Raw genomic sequence first — 11,481 nt, forward strand, 5'->3', positions numbered from 1 at the left:
TCATTTTTCTTCTCTTTATCCTTCATGCTGCTGCAAGATGGGGAGAAGGTGAACAATCAGTCGGAGCTCTGATTGCTTACCTTGTCTGTCACCTCTTTCAGCAGACCCCCTAGCTCGGCGACTTGGGGGACTCCTACTACATGGTTTGTATCGCGCTTGACCAAGCCTGAAACTACAAGTAAGCTTCAAGTGAAATTGATACATTACCTTGTGCATCTCCACCAGTTAAAGATACCACCCCTGGATGGAGGAAGAGTACTTCCAGAGAAGATGCCACATCTACCTATGAGACAGATAAGGCAAGTCAAGACGACTCCACACTCCGATACTTAGAAGTTTCGTGATTACGAGATCATTCTCCCACAATATTTCTTAATGTCATTTGTACTAAATCATTCACTTGTACTCACTAAAGGAGAGCTTGAACCTATGTACTTGTGTAAACCCTTCACAATTAATAAGAACTCTTCTATTCCGTGGACGTAGCCAATATGGGTGAACCACGTACATCTTGTGTTTGCTTTCCTATCTCTATCCATTTATATACTTATCCACACTAATGACCGGAGCAATCTAGCGAAGATCACAAAAAGCGACCGTTTTCGCTACCTAGGATCTATCTTGCAAGAGAACGGAGAATTAGATGGAGATCTCAACCATAGAATACGAGCTGGATGGATGAAGTGTTAGAATGCATCCGGCGTGTTGTGTGACCGTCGTAGGCCACTGAAGCTCAAGGGAAAATTTTATAGGACGGCAATAAGGCCAGCGATGTTGTATGGCACAGAATGTTGGGCGGTGAAGCATCAACACGTACACAAAATGGGTGTAGCGGAGATGAGGATGCTTCGTGGGATGTGTGGGCACACGAGAAAGGATAAGATTGGGAATGAGGATATCCGAGGTAAAGTAGGAGTAGCCGAAATTGTAGGAAAGATGAGAGAAAATCGGCTCCGGTGATTTGGACATGTGCAAAGAAGGCCGAATGACGCTCCGGTTCGAAGATGTGACTACGGGACAGAGGTTCAGGGCCGAAGGGGTAGAGGAAGACCTAGGAAAACTTTGGAAGAGACTCTAAGAAAAGACTTAGAGTACTTGGATCTAACGGAGGACATGACACAAAACCGAGCGCAATGGCGTTCTAGGATTCATATAGCCGACCCCACTTAGTGGGAAAAGGCTTTGTTGTTGTTGTTGTTGGATGTACTCCACTAATTGTTCTATCACTATTTAATCATTTTTTATTTTGACATTACACGCACGGTTTGTCTAATAACTACATATATCAATAGCTACAATATAATACCGTCTATTTTCCTTTTTATTACTTATAGGTACCGTTATTCCACAAGCTAGATGATGTTATTCTGGACAACATTTGTGACCTTGTCCGGCCAACGGTCTACTCCAAGGGTGAAAAGGTTGGAAATTACAGTTCCAAACAGCCACGGTTCGATTCCGAAACGTCAGGAATAACTGATTCTCATACAGAAATATGAAGGCCGATGGTGTCATGAATTGAGTTCTGCTTACCTCTGTCATCTCAAAATTGCGAACCTACAGATAATAGCAGTCAGACGTACAAATCCAAATGAATAAATTATAGTACTTCTACAAGATATCAAGAAGTCCCTCACATCAAGAATTTGAAGGTTCTCATTTTCTTGCTTTACAAGAAGCGTTTCATTGAACTGTTCGATGAAATCCACCTTCTTATTCCGATGAAGGAGAGGGTTAAAGGATTTGAGGACAGTACCATCCTCTATAGACAGAATCTTAAGAGGAACATGGCTACTAGCGTTAGTAAAAATCAACAGCATGATCCCAGGGCTATGACAGAAACAAAAGAAAAATTGGAAATCATAAGCGACACAAATGTCCACTTGTTGGAAAATATTTGTATTTTGGTTTATTTGAATGTTTGGTTTTCTGGGCTTAGCTTATTAGCATTAGGGTTTCGGTTTCTTACCTTTTAGGATTAGGGTTAGTTTATTATAAATAGCATGCTTGTTATTCAGTTGAGAATAATTTAGTCACAATGTAGCCTCTTAGGGTTTTGTAGCCATTTCGGCATTCTCGTTTATTTAATAATATTCCTATTATTTTGTTAGTCTTGTTCATTGCGCACTCTGATATTCAACTTGGTATCAGAGCGGGTTCGATCCTTAGGGTTCAATCAGTTCTCGTTGGTATCAATTTGTTTTTATCAGTTTTGTTTTCGTCATCTTCTGCTATTTATGTTATCGTTTTAGATTTGTTAGTTGGTATTGATTGTTTGCAAGGAAAGAGTCTGATATGGGGAAGCCTCTTGAAGAGAAGAGGAGCGGAGACTTGGATCGATTGTTCGTTTTGGAAAAGCAACCGCAGATGGCGTGTGTACCGTCAGGAGTGGGAACAGGAAGAGGATACTTGACGAAGATGAAGGATTTATCAGCGACGGCATCTATGAGTTTGAGATCATTGGATTTAGGAGAAGGAAAAAAATAAAAAATAAAAAAAAGAAGAAAAAGATAAAATTGGTTGCTTATTTGAGGCCCATACAGGTAAAGAAAAAATTTGTTTTTTTTATTGTTTGTTTGGAAGTTGGTATCGACATCGGTATTGGCATTGACATCGGCATCGGAATTTGAAGGCTTGCATCCACATCTGCTTGTTGGCAAACTCATATCGTGTACCGCCATGAGTTTGACCCGGGGGGGGGTGTTGGAAAATATTTGTATTTTAATTTATTTGAATGTTTGGTTTTCTGGGTTTAGCTTGTTAGCATGAATGTTTCGGTTTCTTACCTTTTAAGATTAGAGTTAGTTTATTATAAATAGCATGCTTGTTACTCAGTTGAGAATAAATTAGTCATAATATAGCCTCTTAGGGTTTTGTAGCCGTTTCAACATTCTCGTTTATTTAATAATATTCTTATTATTTTGTTAGTCTTGTTTGTTGCGCACTCTGATACAAAACGGACACTGTTTAAGGAGGCATGCAAACTACCTGATCTTAATCTGTTGGACATTCTTATCCGATATGGAGTACAACATTGTATGGTTTTTCAGATCAAACACCTTGTATGATAAAGTTTGTTTATTTTGTGTTTTTGATTGAGTGTTTGAATCGGTTTCTTGGGTAGGATAGTAGAGAAATTGAAAAAGAAGTAACTTGGAGATTGGTTTCTGCTATGCAAATAATGCAGCAGACTTAATTGAATCAGTAGAGTGATTTTTACACAAGAGTATGGTGCATTTCCATCACCCATACTTTCTACAAAAGGTGATTGACAAGAGGCTTTAACAACCATTAAGCCTTACTACTCCAGATTACATCTTAACCCTTCATTTTGGGGTTAAATGATTTAATCTGGAGTGTACACTTGTCACTCACACACTTACACAAACATTTAAAAACAAAACTAGCCGTTGGAGACTAGAACCCTTCATTTTCTTTCTTCTTCTTCGATGCAGATGACATCATTTTGCTCGGGAGTATCTTGCTGCCTTCGACTCCCCGACTCCAGGAGCTGGTTAGCTTCCAACACTCCCTTCTAAACTGCTTCTGGGAGTCAATCCGAGCAAACCCCTCAGGTAATTGAATCTCTCCTTCGGTAGTGCTTTTGTGAATATGTCTGCGATCTGATCTTCTGTGCTGCAATAGATTAGCTTGATTGTGTTGTCTTGCAATGCTTCTCTGATGAAATGATATCTTCTCTTGATGTGTTTTGTTCTCTGATGAAATACTGGGTTTTTAGTCATGGCAATTGCAGAGGTGTTGTCACACAGAAGTGGTGTGGCTTCAACTTGCAATTCGCCAAAATCTTTAAGTATGAACCTTAGCCAAATGGCTTGAGATGTAGCTTCTGATGCACTCACATACTCTGCCTCGGCTGTGGACAGTGCAACACTTTGTTGCTTCACAGAGGCCCATGAAAAAACCCCTGATCCGAAAGTGAAAGCATAGCCCGATGTGCTTCTACTATCATCCTCACTGCCACCCCAGTCACTGTCACAGAATCCAATTAGAATAGATGACTTTCCCATCTCATATTTGATCCCATAATCAAGAGTTCCTTGTACATATCTTAGCACTCTATTAGCCGTGCCCATATGTATCTTGCTAGGATTCTGCATAAACCTAGAAAGTAGGCTTGCTGAGAACATCAGATCCGGCCTTGTTGCAGTTAGATACAATAGACTGCCAACAATGCTTTTATAGAGACTAGCATCTGCAAGTTCACTTCCATCCTCCTTCTTGAGCTTCTCATTTGCAATTAAGGGTGTAGAAACTGGTTTGCAACCCTTCAAACCAAACTTTTCAAGCAAAGTTTCAGCATACTTCTTTTGATGAATAAAGATGCTACTTGCTTTTTGAATTACCCCAATGCCAAGAAAATGATGCAAGAGGCCTAGGTCAGTCATCTCGTACCTCTTCATCATTTCTTCCTTGAACTCTTCCATCATTGCAGCATCATTTCCAGTGTAGACAACATCATCCACATAGATTGAGACAATGAGTGTCTTGTTGTTGCTTTCTGTCTTGGTGTAGAGTGTAGCTTCACTAGGACTTTTCTGAAATCCTTTCTCAATGAAATATGAATCAATCTCACTGTACCAAGCTCTTGGAGCTTGTTTTAGGCCATAAAGAGCCTTCCTTAACTTGTACACTTTTTCTGGAAACTCTTGATTTGTGAACCCTTGAGGTTGTTCCACAAACACTTCCTCCTCTAGCACTCCATTTAGAAATGCAGATTTAACATCCAATTGATGCAGCTTCCAACCCTTCTTGGCTGCTAGTGCTATCAAGGTCCTTATGGTGTCTAACCTTGCTACTGGAGCAAAGGTTTCATTGAAGTCTACACCAGGTTTCTGTGAGTAACCTTTGGCCACTAACCTGGCCTTGTTCTTTTGCACAGAACCATCTAGATTTAGCTTCACTTTGTACACCCATTTTACACCAATCACAGGCTTCTCACTTGGTCGATTTACAAGTTCCCAAGTGTCATTCTTTTCTATCATTTCAAGCTCTTCCTTCATTGCTTTCTTCCAAGCTTTGTCTTTCTCAGCTTCTTCATACGTTTCTGGTTCTACTACACAGTAATTACATGTAGCATAAATCTCATCCAGATTTCTCAATCTTACTGGAGTTGAACTAGGAGTTGTTGTCTGTGATTGACTTGATTGTGGACTCATAGTAGCTTGCTGTGGGGTCCCTTGTATGTCACCATTATCTGTGAATTCTTCTTGAACTGAGGTCTCTATAGGCTCCCTTGTTTGCCTTTTGTTTAGGTCAATTTGTAGAGAGACACTGTCCTTTTCCTCTACCATTGTATCCCAGTTCCACATTGAGTCTTCATCAAAGATAACATCCCTTGATAGGATTATCTTTTGAGTCAATACATTATAAACTCTGTATCCTTTCTCACTGGTACCATAGCCTACAAAAACACCCTTGTTACTTGATTTCTCCAACTTGTGCCTTAGTTGATGAGGGATGAGATTGTAGCATACTGAGCCAAACACTCTCAGATGCTTCACAGAAGGCTTCCTTCCACTGAACACTTCAAATGGAGTCTTCTTCTCCAATGCCTTAGTAGGACACCTATTCAATAGATACACTGAGGTGTTCACAGCTTCACCCCAAAATTTATAAGGCATGTTCTTCTCATGCATCATAGACTTAGCCATTTCGACTATAGTCCTATTCTTCCTTTCTGCAATCCCATTCTGTTGTGGTGTATATGCCACAGTGAGTTGCTTCTCCAACCCTACATCTTCACAGAATACATTGAACTCATGTGAGGTGTACTCACCACCCCTATCACTTCTTAGTCTTTTGATTTGGTATCCACTTTGCAATTCCACCATTGCCTTAAACTTCTTGAATATTGTGAATACCTCAGACTTGAACCTCATGAAATACACCCAACACATCCGTGAATAATCATCAATGAAGGTTAGGAAATACCTGTTTCCACTGATTGTTGTTGTTCTCATTGGTCCACACACATCTGAGTGAATCAATTCGAGTGGCTTTGTTGCCCTCCAAGCCTTTCCAGCTTCAAATGAATCTCTGTGATGCTTGCCAAACACACACCCTTCACAGATTTCATTGCATTGATCCATTTTTGGTATACCTTGCACCATTTCATCCTTTTGCAGATTTTGTAAGCTTGTCATGTTTAAATGACCAAGTCTCTTGTGCCATAGTTTCATAGAACTTGTCACACTTGCTTTCTTTGCCACTTCTTCTAAGTACTTCAGTACAAGTGGAAAGCTTCTGTTTTTCACTTCCACTTTGGTCACCAAGTTTGATAGGGATCTGTCATCATAGATCTCAACCACAGTTCCCCCAAAGAGTAGGAAATAGCCATGCTCCATCATTTGACCCACACTAAGTAGATTCTCATCCAATCCAGGCACTAGCATCACCTCCCTTATACATCTTCCTTTCTTGGTGTTGATAACCAGAGTTCCTCTTCCAGTGGCTTTGACAATGTTTCCATCACCCATTTTCACTTTTCCAGTGAAGTTTGTGTCGATGTCAATAAGTAAAGACTCATGTGCAGTCATGTGGTTGCTGCAGCCACTGTCAATGTACCACACTTCATTGTTTCTCTCCATTTTTGCATTGAAAGCACAGAACACATTTGCTTCTTCTTCCACTTGATTTGCACAGTTTACTTGTTGCACATTCTTTGATCTGCAGTCCTTCATAATGTGCCCAAACCTGTTGCATTTATGGCATCTAGGCTTGTCCTTGAACCAACACTCTCCAAGGTGGAATTTATCACAGTGCTTACATTGCTGCTTGGTTCTTGGACCTACATTGGTGTTGCTGCCTTGGTTAGGTCTTGAGTTGTGATACCCTTTTCCTTCCCATTTCTTGCTTTTGCCCTTCCACTGTGCTTTTGCCTTGGTTAGGTCTAGGCTTGTCCTTAAACAAAATAAAGTTTGTTTATTTTGTGTTTTTGATTGAGTGTTTGAATCGGTTTCTTGGGTAGGATAGTAGAGAAATTGAAAAAGAAGTAACTTGGAGATTGGTTTCTGCTATGCAAATAATGCAGCAGACTTAATTGAATAAGTAGAGTGATTTTTACACAAGAGTATGGTGCATTTCCATCACCCATACTTTCTACAAAAGGTGATTGACAAGAGGCTTTAACAACCATTAAGCCTTACTACTCCAGATTACATCTTAACCCTTCATTTTGGGGTTAAATGATTTAATCTGGAGTGTACACTTGTCACTCACACACTTACACAAACATTTAAAAACAAAACTAGCCGTTGGAGACTAGAACCCTTCATTTTCTTTCTTCTTCTTCGATGCAGATGACATCCTTTTGCTCGGGAGTATCTTGCTGCCTTCGACTCCCCGACTCCAGGAGCTGGTTAGCTTCCAACATTGTATATACTGATAATAAAACGGAAGCAAAAGGAAGGTTAATCAAATCAAGAAGACAATATTGTATTAGAAAGGTATACCAATAAGACAGACTATTTACCTATCCTGTGCAGAATAAGTAAGAACCTTCCCATTTACATCATCGAACTCTACAAAACCAGTCCATTTCAGTGACTCGGATTCAAAAAGAGCGAATCCAGCATCTGGTTTACCCTTTCTTATGTATCTGGATCATATAATTTTATAGTGTGTTTAGAAAGAAATAAAAGAAGATAACGTAAATTGGACAACTACACTGTTGTTTCTTTTGATTTTTTTTTTTTTGATTTTTTTTTTTTTTTTGGTGTGTCTGGAGGGGAGGGGGAAGGTAGAGAGATATGTACTCGATCCTTGTGCTTCTGCATTTCAAAGAAACTGAAGTTGTCTGAGGCATAAACCGAAACAGTAATAAGTGAGTCATTGTTTTTATTATAAAACAAGTTTCTTATCACTTCATCAGGACTGACATTCAGAAAGCATGTTCTCTGGTTGGTTTCTGCATACAACAATATAAGATTAGTGCATGCAATATAAGTTCAGAAATACAGATATTTATACGTAATAAGATTAGTGCATGCAATATAAGTTCAGAAATACAGATAATACAGCTACTGCCTCGGCTAAATGCCGCACAAACACTGGATTGTGCGAGCCCAACACAATGTCACGTGCTGCTACAATTTCAATAATTTTGGACCTCTTTCGCAGGAAAGGCAGAACCATGGCACAATGATCCTTAGGATCATGCGTATCATATTCCTCATATGCATCCAAATATCATGACAAGCAGAACTTAGGCATCGCAAACACACACTAACACCACAAGTGGAAAAAAAAAATATTTCCACACAATTCAAAATTGAAGAGAGCATGCGTACACAATAGCTTGACTGCACAAATTCAAATCTCCAACCTTGAAACTCAAAACTTTCTTACTGCATCGTTGCATCTAGGCTTTATGATACAGCATGCTTTCAAATGTTGGCGTTAGTAACAAGGCATGGACTCCGAACGTGTACAACCAATTTGATGGTAAGAACCTCACGAGGATAAAAGACATATTTGCGCAAACTTAACAGGAAGTATTAACGAAAACAATCACACACTCACGAACACAGAAGCTTCAGCATGTTTACGTTGATTGAATTCCACTGAATGCTCCTAACACCCAGAAGTAACACTATGGGGTATTTTCTGGTAGGGCACTTAACAGAAAGATAAATCAGAATTAAACTAAAAATGCAAATAATTCATTACAATATCCCCTTTTTTCAAGTTTTTGTGAGAGGATCTAGCATCCTAATAATTTAACAACAAATGTCAAAATCCCATTACTTAATTTTGGTTTTTGAATTAAATGGAAACCATCGAACCAAGCAGATGAGGTAAACAAGCATCAAAGCCCCAAGCTTTCCTTCGATTAAATAAATAAATTCAAAAAATAAATATTACCTGGAGGCGAATATTGCGAAACCTCTTTTGGGCATCGCTCATAGTAAAAGCACGGTCGCGCTTGGAGCTGATTTCGCGCCTCTGGGGCTTCTTAACGCTGTTGACGAACCCATCAACCCCACCAATACGAGTTCGTTTCTTCGCCACCACCCTCCTACCGTTGCAAGGCCGAGGACTCGCCGAGATTCTCCTTCCCCCTTCCATCAATTTCTCTCACAGAAAAACCCGAATAAACTCACTTCAAACCTAGAACCAAATGGCAACACATACCTACTCCTCCAATTCCTCACTAATTACCCACTTTCTGACCTTCAGAAGCATCGCATAAACCCTAAAAACTCAGAGAAATCGTATTCGGGAGGAAAATCAAAACAGTTCTAGGGCTTTAGCTGCAGATACACCCACACACAACCGTAATTTCAGAGACAAAACGGCGTCGTCTCCCTCTATCTCTCGCTACGCGGAGCACTCGCAGGTCGAGCTCTGTGACGGAGAAGGAGATTTTTGTTGTCGGATTGGGGACGTTGGAGTGTTTCTAGCTCCGATCCATTTTCAAAAATCTCTCGTTTTAGAAAAGTTGACTATAATTCCCGACGGCGGTTTTGTGGGCTTTTAAATTAATTATTGGATCAGAGAAGGCCCATCGACATGTTTGGGCCAACGTTGTTGGGTTTCGAATGGTTTTATTATGACGCCCAAATCTATTTTGGAAGCCCGACTTGCACACCTTGGTTCTCCTTTTTGTGAGTTTTTTTGGGCTTTACTTTCCTTTTTGTGCGCTTCGATGAAGAAGCATATGACAGGTGCTATTTCAGAAATCGTTTTCTACGACTCATATGCTCGTTAGTGATTTTGTTAGAAGCATGTATATATACGGAGCACAACAAATTTTTATTAAAATTTCAAGTGGTTTTTTTAAGGTAATAAGTATTATATTAATTAAATAAAACGAAGAACACCATAGGTTAAGAAAATAAATGATTACAAACGCAACAAAAATACAATACAAACCTACCCCACACTCTAACAATACGGAAAGATAACACTCACGACGACAAAACCTTGCATCACTTTCTGATGAACTTGCAAAAGACGACGCTTCTTTGGCAAAGAAGCCCTGTTATGAGTGTCCTCGTAGACTCATAGTCCTTTGGCAGGAGAACAAACAACGAAGGCACAACCAAAACAAAAAAAAAGGAAAAGATAGCAACGAAGGAGAGATACAGAAACGCTGCAGAAATTGTGGGGCACAAAGAGAGAACAAACGGGAAGAGGAACAAAAGAATACAGAGGAGGGGTGGACGACAAAAAGGAAAGGCAACGACTCAAAAGGTATAAATCCTTTTTTTTTCTTTTTGGTTAATCTTTCCTCTGTATTTCGTTGTTATTTCTGTACTTTGTAGAAGAAGAAGCACTTGGCTTCTTCATCCTCTCCCATTCCACGAAGCAAAAATGGAGGTGGAACTCCAGAGATACAAAGCCCTTCCCAAATTTCTCAACCTCTTCCGGAGATCACAAAACACACTAAGGCAAAACTCCCAGAGGAAGAAAGGAACTGAGCAACGCCGGTCTACTATGCCTAGCAATGATGTCCAAACTCGACAACGACGTAAGAGATGAGTTCGAACAAGGTAGCAGCAGCCGCCGACTTCCTTAAGGTCCAGACAGCCGCAACTTTTCCTCTCTACCCTGCGAGAACCCAACCAAAGATCTCTGCCCAACGGGAGCGCCATCCGTGAGTCTAGTGACCGCAGCCTCCTCATTCGTCTCAGCCAACGGCAGTAGAAGGCAGTCCCAGGTATCCAAGATACGGCGAAGCGACACGGAGCAGCAAGCAAATCACGAGGGACAAAGACGCAGCCATGGCGTAGAACGAAAAAAATGTTGGATATATGATATAATCATACATGCTAATAAATAATAAATGTAAATATAAAAATTAACAGCGCATGAACAAAATAAAAATATAAAACAGGCAATTTGAAAGTCAAAGTTTGCATACCCAATGTCCTTGAAACAGAAAATTCGTCATACTCAGTGTTTGTAGTTCTACAGACAGTTGCTTCATCATGATTCAATGATCAAGTTAGAAGATTTAGTAATGTAGAAGAATAATTTGATATTTTCTGTGTTCTATATATCATGCATATGGATGTATATATAATATAATTATGCATATTCGTAACAGGTATGAGGAAGGGATGGATCTGTTTGGAGATATTTTCACATATGAGGTGTTTTCTTTTTGCGTTCTTTTACATTTCAAATTTCATGTGGAATGATGAGTATTTAATTAATTATCAACTAATTATATATTAATTATAATTAATTATATATTAATTATCAATTAATCAGCACATCTTAAAGTCCAATATCAGAGCAGCCCAATTTTATTCTTCAAGGTCCATACTTCAATTATTTTCTATAAGGAACAAAGTTTTGTAAAGTGAGAAGATCTTATGGTGGTGATTAATATGGGACAATGAAATTCTACTCAAAATTTCCAACAAAAAAAACAGAAAAAACTGCCGTCACCGCTTGGAGAAAGAAGACTCGAAGTGGAAGAAAAGACTCGATAGCCAAAGAAGTGCAGTCCTG

The 11,481-nt window shown here is 39.5% G+C and overlaps 1 long non-coding RNA gene and 1 pseudogene across 1 annotated transcript; one reads left to right on the forward strand and one right to left on the reverse strand.

Annotated features, from left to right (window-relative positions):
• Positions 1-1,305: 1,305 nt before the first annotated feature.
• Positions 1,306-9,087, reverse strand: LOC126630276 (uncharacterized; annotated as a pseudogene).
• Positions 9,088-9,949: 862 nt separating this feature from the next.
• On the forward strand, positions 9,950-10,875 carry LOC126630707 (uncharacterized). The gene is made up of 2 exons (XR_007626083.1): positions 9,950-10,215; positions 10,287-10,875. It is a non-coding gene; the product is annotated as an uncharacterized LOC126630707 (long non-coding RNA).
• Positions 10,876-11,481: the final 606 nt, after the last annotated feature.

Source organism: Malus sylvestris, chromosome 7 (genome assembly GCF_916048215.2).
Source record: "Malus sylvestris chromosome 7, drMalSylv7.2, whole genome shotgun sequence".
In the NCBI taxonomy this organism is placed as follows: domain Eukaryota; kingdom Viridiplantae; phylum Streptophyta; class Magnoliopsida; order Rosales; family Rosaceae; genus Malus; species Malus sylvestris.